The sequence below is a fragment of the Falco cherrug genome, chromosome 1 (assembly GCF_023634085.1).
Source record: "Falco cherrug isolate bFalChe1 chromosome 1, bFalChe1.pri, whole genome shotgun sequence".
In the NCBI taxonomy this organism is placed as follows: Eukaryota; Metazoa; Chordata; class Aves; order Falconiformes; family Falconidae; genus Falco; species Falco cherrug.
Genome location: NC_073697.1, coordinates 57529893 through 57545842, shown reverse-complemented (window position 1 = coordinate 57545842; position 15950 = coordinate 57529893). Strand labels below are relative to the sequence as shown.

General features: G+C 41.5%; 1 protein-coding gene and 1 long non-coding RNA gene across 6 annotated transcripts in view; both read right to left on the bottom strand.

Moving 5' to 3' along the window:
• The window catches only part of ATP10D (ATPase phospholipid transporting 10D (putative)), a 51507-nt gene extending 47146 nt beyond the window's left edge, over window positions 1-4361 (bottom strand). For 3 of the 4 annotated variants that reach the window (XM_027797275.2, XM_055701496.1, XM_005433618.3), the window contains exon 1: window positions 3561-3927. The gene's annotated coding sequence lies outside the window, so the exon portion shown is untranslated. Of the gene's footprint in view, window positions 1-3560; window positions 3928-4279 lie in introns of those variants that run through there. The other variant, XM_055701490.1, reaches the window with a different exon arrangement.
• Window positions 4362-5730: 1369 nt separating this feature from the next.
• LOC114014251 (uncharacterized) lies at window positions 5731-14123 on the bottom strand. Of its 2 annotated transcripts, XR_003557672.2 has the most exons (4): window positions 13729-14123; window positions 10539-10656; window positions 10261-10353; window positions 5731-6722 (listed from the first exon to the last, which is right to left on the bottom strand). It is a non-coding gene; the product is annotated as an uncharacterized LOC114014251 (long non-coding RNA). The 2 variants fall into 2 exon arrangements; XR_008730688.1 differs by lacking the exon at window positions 10261-10353 and having other exon boundaries at window positions 13729-14122.
• Window positions 14124-15950: the final 1827 nt, after the last annotated feature.

The window sequence follows — 15950 nt, the reverse complement described above, 5'->3', positions numbered from 1 at the left end:
TGGAAAGAAAATTTCTTGGTTGTGAATACATTAAGCCAGCCATCAGCAGCCCTTCACAACCGAAGCCATCAGCACGACGCATTAAACCCCAGGAAGTGCCAAAGCCCTGACACAAAGTCAATTGCAAGATAATTTAATAGCAAACCATGCATGCAGTCCTACCACTGGTTAACGTGCTAGCGTGGGAGCAGTACATAAAAGCAGAAAATCTCCTCCACTTTGGGCAAAGTTATTTAGGATGCCAACCAGATCTTGTACCTACAGACACAACTGAACCATACGCTACCAAATTTTAGGTTTAAAACTCAGATGAATCATGTATTTCTGCTACAGGTAACCAGTTTCAAAATAAAACTGAAGGCTACTAGAGAGCTACGATTTGTGCAAACATCTGCTTTACACCCTGTTCTCATGTGCCACATTGGTCTCTCAAAACTAAAATAAAATCTTTCAGGTTAAGTCTTACTCTTTTATGACTGTCTTTTCTCACCAGTGCACCTTTAGCTTATGATGATGCCGCATTTAACCACTGCAGACACTTCGAGATGTGTGAAATTCACATTAATTTCATGGTAATACTATGGTGTGGGCCATGTTAAAGATGTACACTGGTGTTCACATGATGAAGTAAAAGGATGTGATTATTTCTGTAGTCAGTGTATGCTCCCTAAGTTACAGTAAACCACTTTAAAGGAAATGGATTCATACTGGCAGCATTGCTGATTTTTAACTATGTGGATTTCTTCAAAGGGCCAAAACTCTGTTCTGTAGACAGTGTCTAGCTTACTCATTGAAATTTATATTGAAAATACCTGTTACAGCAAGAAACTGTACTTATCCCAAAATCCTTAGTCCTATTCTTCCGGTTGTCTAAGTCACCTACATTACCAGCTCTTCAAGAGGTCCAGAAATTCCCAACACATCCCAGAGAAGCTTTCAGGTTTAACACTCTAGTGTTCTTCAAAGGATCTGACAAAGGAAACCTTACATATGGTTACAAAAAAAGCACAACTCCAAATCAAAAAAAAATCCTCCACAGCTCACTTTAAATGAATATACTAGGTTTGATCTTACCTTAAAGACTCTCTGCCAACACTGGAAGCCAGAAATGTGGATGATACACGCGTGGGCATAACCTGAGCTACCTGAGTATCTAGATAACTAATAGCAGTTAAGCCAGAAAAGTACAGATTTCCACAAAGGTCTTAAAGTACTGCGCAGACTTAAGACAGCTCATGGTCAAAGCCTGTAGCAGTGTAGCTTCACTGTTTTTTAGCCAAACAGATTAAGCATACTGCAATAATAACTACCAAAGCGTATCTTAAATATGAACAATTTACATATGGCCTTCTCATTTTTAAGAAGCTGAAATAACAGCTACAACAGATGAGAGATACTTGCATATTTCAAAAGGATGGTAACACTACAGCTGACAGCACCTTGATTGTCGATGCTACTGTGTTGATCCAGGGTATTTGTATTAGCTTCAGCAACAGCTGCTGTGCGTAAGCGTAGCTCTTACTTTCTAACAGTAAAGCATCTTCCTCACCCAGTCCAGTTGCAAGTGACAGTACTGGTTTAGAACATAAGCTGTGCATTGTGATTTTTCCTTGGCATTTTAAGGTTTTCAGTGGGAGATTCCTTCAGAGACACAGTTCTAAGGGTCAGACTCAAACTACACAGCTTTTTAGTTTCAGTCTCACAAAATCCCTTGTGGCACTCAAAGTTATTTTAGTATTGGGGCTTCCATCCTTGCCTTTCTTACTCATCTCCACATTCACTATCTTCTTACTTCTCTTCCCATACTGTCTATTATATTCAGGTCTAAAATTAGGCTCAGATCTTGCAGAACTCATGTAGTATTTCATGACACTGATTCCAACTATTAACTGTCCAACACAGGAATTGTGCATCAACCCTGTACTTGGAATACATAAATGTATTTTCATTTCATTAATGTGACAGCAGAAAGTATGCCAGTATTTCTATCCATTTAAAACACTGTATCAGTATATAGTGATGGGTTCTGGCTTTATGTGGACAAGGCAGGGCTTTTAGAAGTCATTAGAGAAACCACAATCAGGTAATGATACAGGTGGTCATCAGCCATAACACTCTTCAACAGAATTTGAGACAGCAGTGAACGTATTTTCCAACACTGTAGTGATTTTTTGACAAAACGGACTCTTCTGTAACCTCAGGAATACAATCAGATATTCGTCATGGAGCAATAAAACCTGCCAACTGCTTGGGTATATTTTGACAGGAATAACCTGTGAATCCACTTTAGCCACTAAGAATTTCTGCAACACTACAGAACATGTCTCTTGAGAGCATATTTCATGCCTGAAAGAGAAGTATCCTACAGCAATTCAGGGCTCAACTACAAAAGTGTACCTTTAGAAGTTTTATTATTAAAAATGAAGCCAAAAGATATAGGAGCCTGCAAAAAAAAATGCAGGGAGTTATGAATGCTCAAATTCTGACCCTAGTAACCTCAAAACAAAATACTAAAGCAGTAAGCTGCTGAACTGATAGCTAACACTAAAGGAGTTGCTCTTGCTTCTCCTACCTCCTGCTCCTGGTTCTGCCCCTTCCTTCATGATCTATCTGGTACTTACTGAACCTGGTTCAACCCACTGAGCTGCAAGACCTTTTACTAACTCAAAGACAATAACATTATTGGCTTTCCTGATCCAGCTTACAGCTGTGAAAGTACGCGTGTTGGCACAGGGAGGTGTGACAGGAACATCAGACACTCACTCTAATGTAGGTGTCTCATTCCTGATCTTGGTCTAGTTTACATTAGAAATAAGTATCAGCTGTGGCTATTACCTTTAAAATCCAGATCATCCACAGTAGTGGCAGTTAACAAAGAACATGATCCTCATCTAAGTCCTAGATTTTGCTCCTGTGAATAGTAACTGCACACAGACATAACTAAATATTCAGTCTAAAACGACAGCTTCAGCTTTTGGGGCATGCAAAGGAGTCTTTTTTAAGAATGGATTAAAAAAGAATTAAATTCCACTCTGATCTTGGGGAAACCATTTAGTGCATCTCTGCTGCAACCCCTCACATATGAAAACAGGGATAATGACAATTCTGTTATCTCTTGGTGATGATACACGGTTTTAAATAAGAGGTTTCTCAATACTGTGGTCATTGGTGAGACGTGAATGCCCTGTAAGTATTATTTTAGTATGAAAATAAAAGTAATTTTGATATTAAAACCATTTTTTCTTCAGTAGCTGTACTTCTGCTTTGCTGTACTATGCAAAGTAGGAACTTTGATTTTTCTTTCCCATCCTTGTGAACATTTTTTAGTTACTAAGCCCAGTAATTATTATTGTGGCTTAACCCTGTAACCGACGCTGTGCACTGTGCAGCTCTCCTCACTTTCTGAAGCTTCAGGGATTTCCCTGTCATTTACATGGACCTAAGTCTACTTCCTTGCCATAAATCTGTAAAGTACGTAAAAGCTTACACCCCTTCCCTCAATCACCGCCACTAACGATTAAAATAAAAGCTTTTGTTTCTGCAATCGAGGTCTTAATTACCTTTTCTTTCTTCCCTGCTTCCACAGCAGCTCCGGGGCCGCCCCGCTGCCCGGGGCACGTTTAACGCGGCAGCAGCACGAACTGCCCCTTCCCGCCGCCGCGACGGCCGCGGCACCGCGGAGCTCCAGCCACCCCGCGGGCGCGAAGCCGCCGCCGGATTTTGCGGGGGGGGGGGTCGGCCCCCACAGCACCTACCCGGCCCAGACCCCTGTAGCCTTCGAAATGTCACCCGCGGTCAGGAAGAGGGGACTTCCCTCCGCATCCGAGTCCCACCGGGAGGAGAGGGGCGGGGCGGCTGCGGCGACCTTGACTTTTCACGCCGAGGAACGGCCGCTCGGCGCTCCCCTCACGCTGAGGGGCGCCGCTGCCCGGCTGCCGGCGGGGCTGAGGCACCTCGAGGGGCCCGCAGGGCGGCTCCCCCCTTCGGGGCGGCGGGGCGCACCCCGGGGTGCCCGCGGAGCCCAGCCCGCCTGCGAGGCCTGGAAGCCGGCAGCCGCAGGCAGCCGCGTTTTCCCGCCGGCCCGTCTCGTCCCCGCGGCCGCACGGCGACTCGGGTGGCTCCGCCACAGCCTCCTCGCGAATCGCTGCGGGTGCTCCACGACCGCTGCTCCCACGTTTCCCTCCCGTCACGCCCGGCACCGGTGTCCTCCCACACCGCCAGCCGCGCACCCAGCCCCGCGGACAAGCTGCCTGCCTGACCCCCGGCCCGGTGGGCTTACCGGCGGCACCGCGCACATCCCAGCGTAATGGCCGCGACCCCCCCGCGCCCGCCGCTCTCGCTCCGTCTCCGCGGCCGCCCCGCCCCGCCGGTGCTGCCCGGCCTCCCGCGGCTGCGCTGCGCGCCGGCCCGCCCCGCCCGCCCCCCGCCGCTGCCCAGCCTGCCTGCGCCTGCCGCCGCGCCGTGCTCGGCTCCTGCCCGCTCTGCTCTTCCTGCCCTGGGAGTGACTGGGGCAGGAGCCGCCGGGCCGGGCAGCGGCGGGGGACCCTTCCAGGAGCGGCGCCTCCGCACACCGCGGGGCTCCGGCTGAGGGCAGGGAAACCTTTGGTGCCGCTGCAGGAGGTGAGCAGAGCAGCCCCTGGCCGGGGCCAAACCCCGCCCCAAGCCATCACATGCAGGCAGGCCATGCCCAGGTGTGAACAGCGTGCAGTCGTGCTGCCGTGCTCACAAGCAGAGCTTTTAAAGCAAAAGGCGAACAGAACTGCTTTTACAGTGTCCATAAGCAGCACTTACCTGTCCAAAGGTTAGTTAGTGTCTAAAGGGGTTTTTTTTTGTTTGTTTCTGTTTTTTTTCTTTCCTTGAGGCCTCAGCAGATGGAGGCAGTGCGGCTTTGGCAGGACCTGACACCCTTGACAGCTTGTCAGGGAAATTGATCTTCTTGATCTTTCGTAAGGACAGTCTGGCACTGAAGGCAGCTCGGCCTGTCTAAACATAAGGTTTTCTAGCCACTAGGCTAACCAAGGTTAGCAAACACTCTTGTTTTCTAGGAAGTAAGCCTCCAGCTATTGAGCAACTGCCCAAATTATCTTAAACAATCCGCTGCCATCGGAACCTCAGCCAGCTGTTTCATCAATAGCCCTTTTGAAGCCCCACACTGTCCTTTTTGCTCTTAATGCCTTTCAGGGCACTCCTGAAGGCTGCCCCTTACAACGAAATCCATGGCCTTTTATAGGAAAGTGAAAGGATTCACACTCCCACTCCAAGACCATCTTCTGCTGAAAAAGGAAGAAAAAAATCTAGAAAAAGTTATTTGCAGACCCCTTGGTCCCTATCAAAATGGACTGGAGTTATCAGTACTTACCCAGTATCAATGAATTCCTATGAGAACTGGGAGGGCTGTGCTGAGCAGTGGTAGTTGGTTGTGCTCTCCTTCTTGTGTGCATGATGTTGTTTCCCTCTGTTACCGTGCATTTTAGCATGCCCCGCACCCCTGTCCACACACTGAAAACACTTTGGTTATGTTTCAGTGAACAGCAACTGATGGTCTGGTCTTTGAAGTGTCCATATGGCTAGCAGGAATTTCAAAACATATTGGTGTGTCAGATGGACTGAAAATAGTTCTGTTTCCTTGCAGGATCCACCACATTTACTGGCTCAGGTGCTGTAGGAAAGAGGATACAACTCCGGGGAGGGCAGAGCAAGCTGCTGCAAGACACAAGGTAGTAATAGGCCTGCCAGAAAACAGTTACTTTGTTTATTGGAACCTTCAAGTTAGCAGAGGTATTTGAGAAAGAAGATAACATCACATGGCTTTTAACAAAAAAAAACCCCACCTCTTTTGTAATCACATTGGAGCTGTAAATAATTCACGTGCAGAGTCACACATTTCCTTTTTTTTCACATGCATGTCAGTCCAATGTGTAAGCTTACAACTATAAAAGCCATCATTTTGTTTCCCTTGTTTGCCCAGCAATAACAGTCGCCTCGATTAGGTCTGCACGTCAGTGTACTGCAAAAATACCTGACCAAACTATAAAAGCTTGGTTGCCAGAAGGAGCATAGCTGCCTTAGTGCAGCACTCTGTGCAGTTTAATTAGATGTTGAAGCAGGGTGTATGAGCTGTTTGGAGAGCTAGGTGGGTGGGAGGCTTTACTGGCACCTGGCTGGGCCATTGCACATACATGTTTTCACTTTTATCATTTTGTACAAATGTCCAGTACAAATGGTCTTGATCCTAAGCATACAAAGCAACCATGCAGCATGTCTGAAGTGTAATTAAACTGTCTTCTCCCAAGTATCCTGTGGAAGAGTAACTACAGAGAAGCTAGTCACCAGAGAGAATGCTTGATTGAGAAATCTCACTGATAGCTTTTCTGTGTCAAGGTATTAACACTGAACATCATCCATACAGTATATCCTTTTTCTCCCAGAGAAGTCTGCAGGTGGCTTTCATATTAATGTCTGAACCACCACATGAAAAGCAAAACCTATGGGTACGTGAGTACCATTGATGACTCCAGCACAGCTGGAGAGCTCATTGGTCTTCTGTGTTCTTCAAACCCTCTCTCTGTTCATGGCTCCAGTAACTCAGCAAGTACAAGCATGAACAGCTCGTCCAGCTGTGCTGATATTGGCACTGGTTGGTACACATGAAAGAGAGGAACTTACATCACGGGAACTGTCAGCTAAACATGTTGGCAGACTGCAAACTTTCCCACAAAGACCTGGAAGGAAGATGGAAATTCGTCATAGCATGCTATCAAACATTTCCCAGAGCACTTCAACTTAATGAAGTGCTAAGAACTTGGATATGATTCTCCAGACATTCCAGTGCCAAATCCACATGAACAGCTGTGCCAGTGGGCATTTAGGTTTGTAGATATAGATGGTTATCATTGCTGCAGTGTGGATGCTCCTGGATCAGCTTAGCAAGTACAAGGTACGTTCATACCAGGTCAGTGATGTACTTGAGAGATCTGGTGTGTATTTACAGTGTAAGTAATTACATACTATGGTTTACACTCTGATTTAAATGCCTTTGAAGATATGGTAGCGTATTAACCATAATTTATAGCCAGAAAGGAACTAGATTATCAACCAGTAATTTGATCACCTTTTTCTTCCTTAGTTCTGCACTAAACCCAAATGGTTTAACCATAGCAGAGATTTCACCAAATAAATTAAATTTTAAATTATACTTAATTATTGTTTACAAGATCTTTGGCTAAATGATGTATTTAGAGTCCTAAACAATGTAATGTGTGAAAACCCAATATTTTGCCAGTGCAAATTAAAGCTGTCTGTTGTGCATATGCACTAATGTAGTCTCTCATTAGAAGATCCTCAGCTATATTTCCTGACAGGATACCAGTCTCAGTTTACAGGATGATGGATGCACACTGAATGGGACAGCTGTTTATCTGTTCTAGTCTGTGGGTGGCTATAACCTTTGTCTACTGTACAGTGTCTAAATCTGTATGGGTTTATTGATTTCTTTGTGAGATGGTGTTCATCACTGGAGTGAGCATTTTATAAATACTCATGAATTTTCCTTCGCAGCTCCCTGTGAGGCAAGAAGGTATTACTATTCCATGTTGTAAACAAAAAATTGAAAGGAGAGGATAAACACCACAATGCGAAACTGCTAGTGATTCTGAGACTAAATACACAGTTTAAAAGATCTAACATTGGGGTTTGTATTTTTTACAGCGCAAGATATATTCTGTGTATATTGTGTATCTTTTGCAAATCTTGAGAGGGTAGAGTAGATATGTAAATATTATCATAGGAACATCCCAGAAAGGCACCTTCTGGGTCATTGAATATTCTGTTGTTACTGCAAGCATGCTGTGTAATCTGGTTCATAGACTGACTGAGCTTTTTCTTGAAAGTAGTTAGGCGTTTTGCTCATGCTGCTGTGTAAGGAAACTGTTGCAGAGTGTGGTTGCTGTGAGGGTTAAGAATTACCTGCTAGCTTCTAAACTCAGTCTCATACCCATTTGTTCTTAAACTAGCAGTGACCGCTTTTAATGGTTTAAATAGTTCCTTTTGTTCCTAGTGTTTATCTATCCACCTTTGTTTTGCTAAAGTAAACCAGAGAAGAATTAATTATATCAAACCGAACTAAGGCAAACTAAATTCTGAATAAAAGTGACAGCCAAAGATGTAATGCAGTTTATAAATCCATTCAGACCTTAGTTTATGTTGGATAAATTGCAGTGATGTAGCTTGTGTAGACAAGTTTTAAGGGAGTAACTGACTGCAGTGTTCCCTCATGGTTTGCCTGTGGTTTAGACCAATACGTTTAGTCAATTGCAGAATGCCAGGAATCAGGAAGCTTACGTTGTATCCCAGTTTTAGAAGGCAGTTATTAGTAGTCAGTAGCAGTTATTATTATTACTGACATAGCATTTACTAATATACCACTCACTGTGGTTTGGCCACCATGTGTATTAGGAACTTCCATCCTAAAAGTCACTAAGATGATAGGGCTTGTTATAGGGATGTCTGTTCTGTTGCCCATTCTGCAGAAAGTAACTATGAATGGGAATTTAAAAAAGAATCTGAAAGAGTCTGTCACTTTTAAGGGGCTCTGAATTACCAGAACAAGCAGAAAATTATCTTAAATGAGAGATCATCATCTTACTGCAGCTCCTAATGCAGCAGGAATTTGCCTCTTATCTTGGCATTAGTGCTTTCCACAACAGGAAAGCTGAATTCGTAATCTATAGTGAGACTCCAGCTTCTAACAATCCAGGTTCACTACTCTGCTGAACTAACACAGGCCCATTGAATAAAAAGACAAAAAACTATCAACTCTAAAGAAAAGGAACACCATCTAATGATGCTTCTTCTGGGGTGATTGGAAAGCGTGTATGGTTGGAAAGTAGTACTAAGTGGAATTTTATACAGGTGGCTTTAATGCACTTGGATAGATTGCTTTATCCCTTCTTTTTCTATTTACTGTGATGTGGCAATTCCCAATGGCTAATCTTCAGCCTTATCTTATCTACAGCTGTAAACTTGTTATTAGCTTGTTTACACTGCTACAGTTTTATTGTGCATCAGAACACTTTTTATATGCACTTTTGATATATACTTATATGCTTTCCTTTTCACTGTATATATAAGCAAGTTACTTTGTTGATTTTATCTGCTCTACAAAACAACCTTAACTCTGCATCTTCTTTTTATCAAATCACTCTATTTGATAATAAAATGAGCTGAGTCAGTGATATCAAATGAACTGTTTAGTAAATGTTGCTTTTTTCTCTCTCTTTGCATATAGAAAGTTACTGTCCAGGTGATAATTTTTCTCAAACTTTTTTCTATTTGCCTTTTATTTTTTAAATGTTTTTTCTAACTCATAACTTCTGCTGAACAGATGCCTCCAAATGACTAAACAATTTTTTTCACTATTTTAACATAGTTACTTATGTCACAAGTAGTATATCCATTTCCTGAACAAATAAAAATGCTCCAGCAGATGGATATGAAGATGCCACTAGGACTTTTGAATCTCTCAGGTATTTTCCCCAAGGGAAAATCCAAGGCTGTTTTTTCATGAGATGGCAATCTAATTTTAGGAAACAGTATCAGATAAAAAAGTGTCCCCAAGACACCACACTGATAAAAACTCATTTTAATGGTTCATAGATATTCAAACATTTTTGAAGGTGAAACTTTGTCCCAGCAGACTTTATATGTGATCATCTCACCTTCTGAAGCCAGTGTAAACCAAGATGAAGATAAAGTATAGGCCAAGATAAAGTATAGACCTAAACCAAGACAAAGCACAAGTACGACTTTAGCTGACTTGGAAGAAATGTTACCACATGCACATTTCCGACCTACTTGGGTAGCCCAACACATCACAAATCCAAGTTCAATTAAGGAAAAGTTATGGTCGTGGTAAAGACAAGAGACATTTATACTTTCACAGGTATTGTAGGTCGGGTTCAAACTTAGAAGAAAGCCTAGGGTTTACTTTTAACTGGTATTATATGTGACACTATTAGAACACCGCTCTTTGCTAGGATTTTATGTCATATAATGAATTGTAATTAACATATGGAAAAAACATATTGTGTCTTCAAGTGAGCAGTATTTTTTTTTCTCATTTTTCCTCCTATAGGTAGAGGAACTATTTAGGGACAACTAGGAAAAGTAACATAATTGTAAATTTTCTATTTTAAGTCATTCAGGATTTCTCCTAAAATATTCTCCATCCATGAAAGGAAATTTTCTTACTACGTTCCTTACAGTGTCTTGTGGAAGAATGAGCAGACCATGTCTTCAGAGTGCAAAGTGAAATTCTCTGGAGAGCTCTTCTCCAGTATCTCCTCCAGAGTAACTCTAAATAAAAGCAAACATTATCTCAACTAATTCACTGAAAATTAATAACTCTACTGATGCAATAACATTAAATCATTGCAAATCTGGTGTGAGCAAAATACTAATCAAAGCTGTTGTCACCTGTATAATGAGATTGATTATTTCAGTACAGCAAATGCTATTTATAAATACTTGCATTTTCCTACCTTATAAAAGTCTTGCGCTTGTGCATGAGCCAGAGGGTTTTCAGATTTCTTCAGCTGGCTGGTAATGCTATGCTTTTAGGTAAATTAGAACCTTTTTTTTTGTTTGTTTTGTTTTTACCTAGAGAGAAAGATTATACATTATATGCAAGCTGAGATACAATGGTTTTATTGGCACGACTCTCTTACTAATCAGTGACTAAGCCATAAGAAAATTGTTGGCCATTGCAAAGAAGCACACAGTGTGCCTCTCTTTTTGTGTTTTTGTTAATTTGAGACACTCATGCTGAAAAAGGGGGGAATTGCAGAATATGATTCAAAGCAGAATTTGTCCCAGGAGTCATGGAGGTCATGGGTCATGGAGGTTATAGAGCTGCAGCAATAGTGTGACAGTTGGCAAGGTTTGAAAAGTTGGTACTATAAAGGAGTTGTTCAGAACTCTTTACAACTGCTCAAAATCTGCTTTTCAAGTTAATACATTAATATTTAGCTTTGTGAGAAGATGTCACTTTCAAAATATTTTTTCTGACTTCCTCCTGCTCTGCAATGTATTTATTTGTATTCCTTGTGAGCACTGCATTTGCCGTGTTTGATATCATATTGCCATGTGTTTCCTAAGAAAAAATAATTTCTATCGTTCTGAACACACACTTAACTTGTTGCCATGGTCATACTTTTCCCAAAATACAGAAGTAGTGCTGGTTCTTAACAGATATTATTTAAAGTTAGTAAACATGATGGTGTAAAACCTCAAATAGAGAATTCCTACACCACCTGTAAGAACAGTCAGACAGTAAGAACTGTCTGAATTCTGCAGGTGGGAAAACTCAGATGCAAGATGAAGTGGGTAGGAAATAATATAGTGACAAGGTTGGAATTTTTCCTTTACCCTAGTTCTGTGTGAAGTATGGTAGTCACATAGTCTGTCTCAGAAAAGGAAAAATGGAAACAGATTTTAAATATCCTTCAAGGAAAGTGTAAAGTGTATGAACAATCCACTTTCCTGAGCTTGGATACAGGCACGGATAGATGGGATTAGTTGTTTAGTAGGAGTCTAGGAACATCTTCAGTGAAGTCCGTTCTACTGTTACTTCCCATGGAAAAGAGAAGGGCAGAAGTTGGAGGTAGATGTGAGCAGCTGCCCCTTATATATTTTTTAGAGACCCCAAAGAAGTCCAGGCATTCTGGACAGCACAATGTGCTGCCAAACTAGACGCAGACTGACAAGACTGGGAAGGACTTGTAAATCCCAAGGCCATTTGCCTTGGGAGCAAGCTGGCTGTATTTACCCTGGAAAGGATTTAGTGGTAAAAAAGCACTGCTGTGCTGTACTGGCAAAAGCACTCTTACATGGATGTAGCTGTATCAACAAACAATGCTTTTTCTTAGTCTGTTAAAATTACCTTCTTTTTATATGCCCTTGTTTGATACCACTTCTGTCAGCAAAAACAGAGTTTTGCCAGCATAAATATTTGACCAACAGCTGTTTTCAATACCTGAAAATATTATGTGATAAAAATAAAATCTATAGTAGCTATTGTAGTAGCTCTCAACTCAGAGTCATACAACAAATACAGCCCATGAATTCCTTGTGTGGATGAGGGCACATGTACCTAGTAGTGTGCTTATTATTTTAAGAATACTTTCTCCCTGCTGCTGTTATGACATGTTGGTGCAACTTGCTATGCAGCATATTCCAGTGTCTACTAATTGTTGTTTACTAGCCAGGCTAAGAGTCACCATAATCTACCCACAGGGCATTTGCTTTTATCTTTATGAGGCCCAAAGAATTTTGAAAAGCACCAACACACATTCATTATTAATGTTAAAATCTTAAGGTTAGGCTTGGAGAAGGGGAGGAATATTTGGCTTATGGTTTCACTGCATCTCCCCTAAAAGGGATTATTAATTTTTTGTTGTTTTGTCTTTTTGCATTCCAGCCATTACAATCATTAGACTTGCACATGGTGAGTAAAATTCCAGTTCTGACGTGTACCTAGTAATCAATTCAACTAGAATTCTTAAGCATGAAAAAAGGGATGTAGAAGAATAGAAATGGTAACAATATATTTTTGCTTATAAAATGGTAGCAATAGATCAGATGAAAATAAACTCTCTGCATTTTCCCTGAGCACAGAACAAGAGATAATGGGCCTGAAGTGTTGGAAAGAAGTTAGGAGAACATTTAGACTCCCATAGGATAGGAGACAAAGGCTCCTCCCTTTCTTGTCAAAGAAGCTTATGCACAGAAGTGTGTCTTGAGGAAGGGGAGGAAAGGCAGAGTAAGTCTGTGCCTGCCCAGCTGTGAACAGAAGATGGTGACCAGTGATACTCATGAGCATACAGTCCCCCGTTACTTACTCCAGTTTGTCTTGAGCTGCAAGGTGTTACTTTAGCGTGTATATGGCTCAAGCCAGCTACAGGCTCCTTGGCCTGTACAGTTAGGTCACTCTTCTGGTCTAAGCTATTCCCTTACCTCTTCTGCAGAGTACTGGGTGTGATACCAGCTCCTGGCCCTTCCACTACCTCAGCCAGGCAGGTGTCGAGATGTATACAGTACAGGTATTCAAAAAACCTATGATATTGTTTGATTTAGAATAGAATGTACAAGATTTTTCCCACCTGGTACTTCAAAGCAGGCTCAGGCAGCCTCCGGCGATAACAGTTCCTCTCTGAAAATCTTGCAGTCTAGCAGAACTCTTTTGAATGATCTCTTTAGTATGTTCTTGTCCGTGAAAGGCAGTACAGAGTCTGCTATATATAATTTGCGTGTTTCTAAGGTGATGTTGAACTACGAGAATGTACCTCACAGCTATTGCTACATCTTCAGTGCAGTCTGTTGGAAGGACAGAACTGCTACAGAAACCAGCAAGAGGATTTTGAAATTGCAGAGAACTAAAATCAAGAACATTTAAGGAAGTCTCTCTTGTTACATCTCTTTACTGGAAAAAGGTAGAGAAGGCAAAGACAAGTATAAAGCTATGGACGTAAGACTGTATCCACTATGTACAACATACTGTACTCTTCATGTCTCATAAGAGTGAATACACAAGTATTAAATTTACAGAATGGGGTGTGGTGGAAAAGAACAAAAACTTGTCATGTTTTTTTTAAATTTTACAAGTAAAATTATTTAAGAAACTGATTTCTTATTCAGGAGGAATTATAATTATGGATTATGAAGAGCAAATACCTGATAAAATATGTTCTGCATGTCAGCTGCATGTCAGTGTCATGTCGTTCATCCATTCTCGCTTACTGTGAACTTCACTGGCTGGTCAGAGCATAAATATTAAATAGAGATACATTATTTTCCATCTCCTCCTCTTGTATCATATCACTATGAGCATGTTTATATGTAAGCTTCTACAAAAGCTTTTAAGATTCCTGGTTTAATAATTAAAATAGTTCACTGACTGGTATTCTTGTGTCAAGCTATAGTTTCAGGACTAATTTGATCTTAGTCTGGCCTGCTGGATGGGGTAGTTTTGTCTTCCCTCTCTGCCCAAGCCACAAAGGTCTTCTGTGTCAGAAGTGGTGCTCTGTTCCAACCTGGCTGAAATCTAACCTGTGAAAAAAATCAGTTGGTGAAAAAATAACAATTAGTTTTCAGCCTTATCAGTTGCAGTTCATCCTGCAGCCCCAGGCACTCCAATGCTGACATGAGGGATGGGGAGAGGAAGCAGAGCTGGCAACAGGGGCTTGAGGACCAGTGGGACCTTACTTTACCATGGCAACCTACATTTAACTCAGCATAATCTGAACTGCAATGTTGTATTTCCTCTACATTTAAAAAATCCATTTACTGCCCCTTGGTGTTGGTAAAACACACAGTTATCTATTTATTTATATTGACATACCATTTTAATATTCCTTGTGGGACAGTTATACTGGTGCTCAGATGCTCTCCCCAACTGGATATACTTAGGGCAATGTAAAACACTTTTATGCTACTATAATACTAAGGCCCTCTGTTCATTAAATTATTTCCTGATGTTTTAATTATTGCCATCCTTCCAAACCCAAGGGCAACAAAAGGATTTCTTTTAAAATAGGTTTAATTACTGCAGTTTAGCTTGTGGGTTATCTGTAAAAGCAAACAAAATCCTCTCTAGGTCAGCAGCAAAAAAATAATATAATGCGAAGTTCACTCCACATTTCTGTCTCATAAAGTTGCATTTCTTGCTGTCCTGGTGTCTCTTGCCTACCTATGTACTGTTTTACAAGTTTTCCTCTTTGTCTTTGATTTTATGGTGATTTGGCAGCTTACCTGCAGAGGGGTGGGGTGGGTTATTGCTGCTGTGGTACAGAAGCATGAGAAGCAGGTGATTTGAAGGCTTAAGACCTGATGACGGATTGAAATAATCCAGGTCCAAACAAACTCTGAACTGCTGCTTTGGAGTTGTACATGGGCTCAGAAACATGTATTTAGCTAATCCCGCTATGGTTTCCTTGCACAGTCTGTCTTTGCTCCTCGTATGTCAGTAGGCTGAATCCAAAATATTATTTTAAACTACACATGTATGAAAAGTGAAACTGTTCTTCAGAGCTGCAAAAAGTAAGCTGCTTTGAAAGTGTTCACTAAGATTGTGTCAGACAGAATGGTGGTTCCCTATCCTCTTTTAGGTATTCCTGTCTTTCACATATTACGTCTTTGCTCTCTTGCATTTGTCACTTGTTTGGTCACTTTCAAATGAGTGGGACATTAGCTACCTTTCTCCTTATTTCCGCTAATTTACCTCTGTTGCGCCTGTTGTCTGTTTTGTCTGGAGCAGAAGCTCCCCCTGCTGCTCTGTTTTGTAGCGTGCAATATTATACAGTCAAAAAAACCGGGACAGGTTTTCCAGTAGTTATCTAACAAAGACAATTCAAGAGGAATCAAGGAGTTTATTATTGAAAATTATATAATTTTTATTTGAAATTTCACCTGTTCCTGAATTTAACAGCATCTTCAGGTAATTTCTCTATAATAAAATTGAATACATTTACCCAGAAGCCTTTATTAAAAATCTAATCTACTAGCAGTGGCAAACCCTGAGAGAAATTGGGTGGATCTGAAAGTTTACAGTCAGCAAGACACGAAAGCGGTTCTTCCCCATCTCTTTCTTCTCCAAAACTCTCACACCCCACAGCTGTTCCTACACAGCCACGTACCTGCCTGTGGAGAAGACAACTGACTTAACTAGCCTAAGGGTTTCCAGGGACATATCCACCAGTGCAGACTTGTAGCTGATTGCATATTGTTACACCCCAGTGTTAGATTTACATACACGTTAATTGTTTGCCTGTGAGATAGCCTAGTGATTTTGGTGTACTAAGGGCTGGATACAGGTATACCAGTTTCTGTGCAGTTTTGTGTCTTGCTGGGACTTGAATTCATACAGGGTTTCTCATACAAGTGGTCAGGGAATTTTT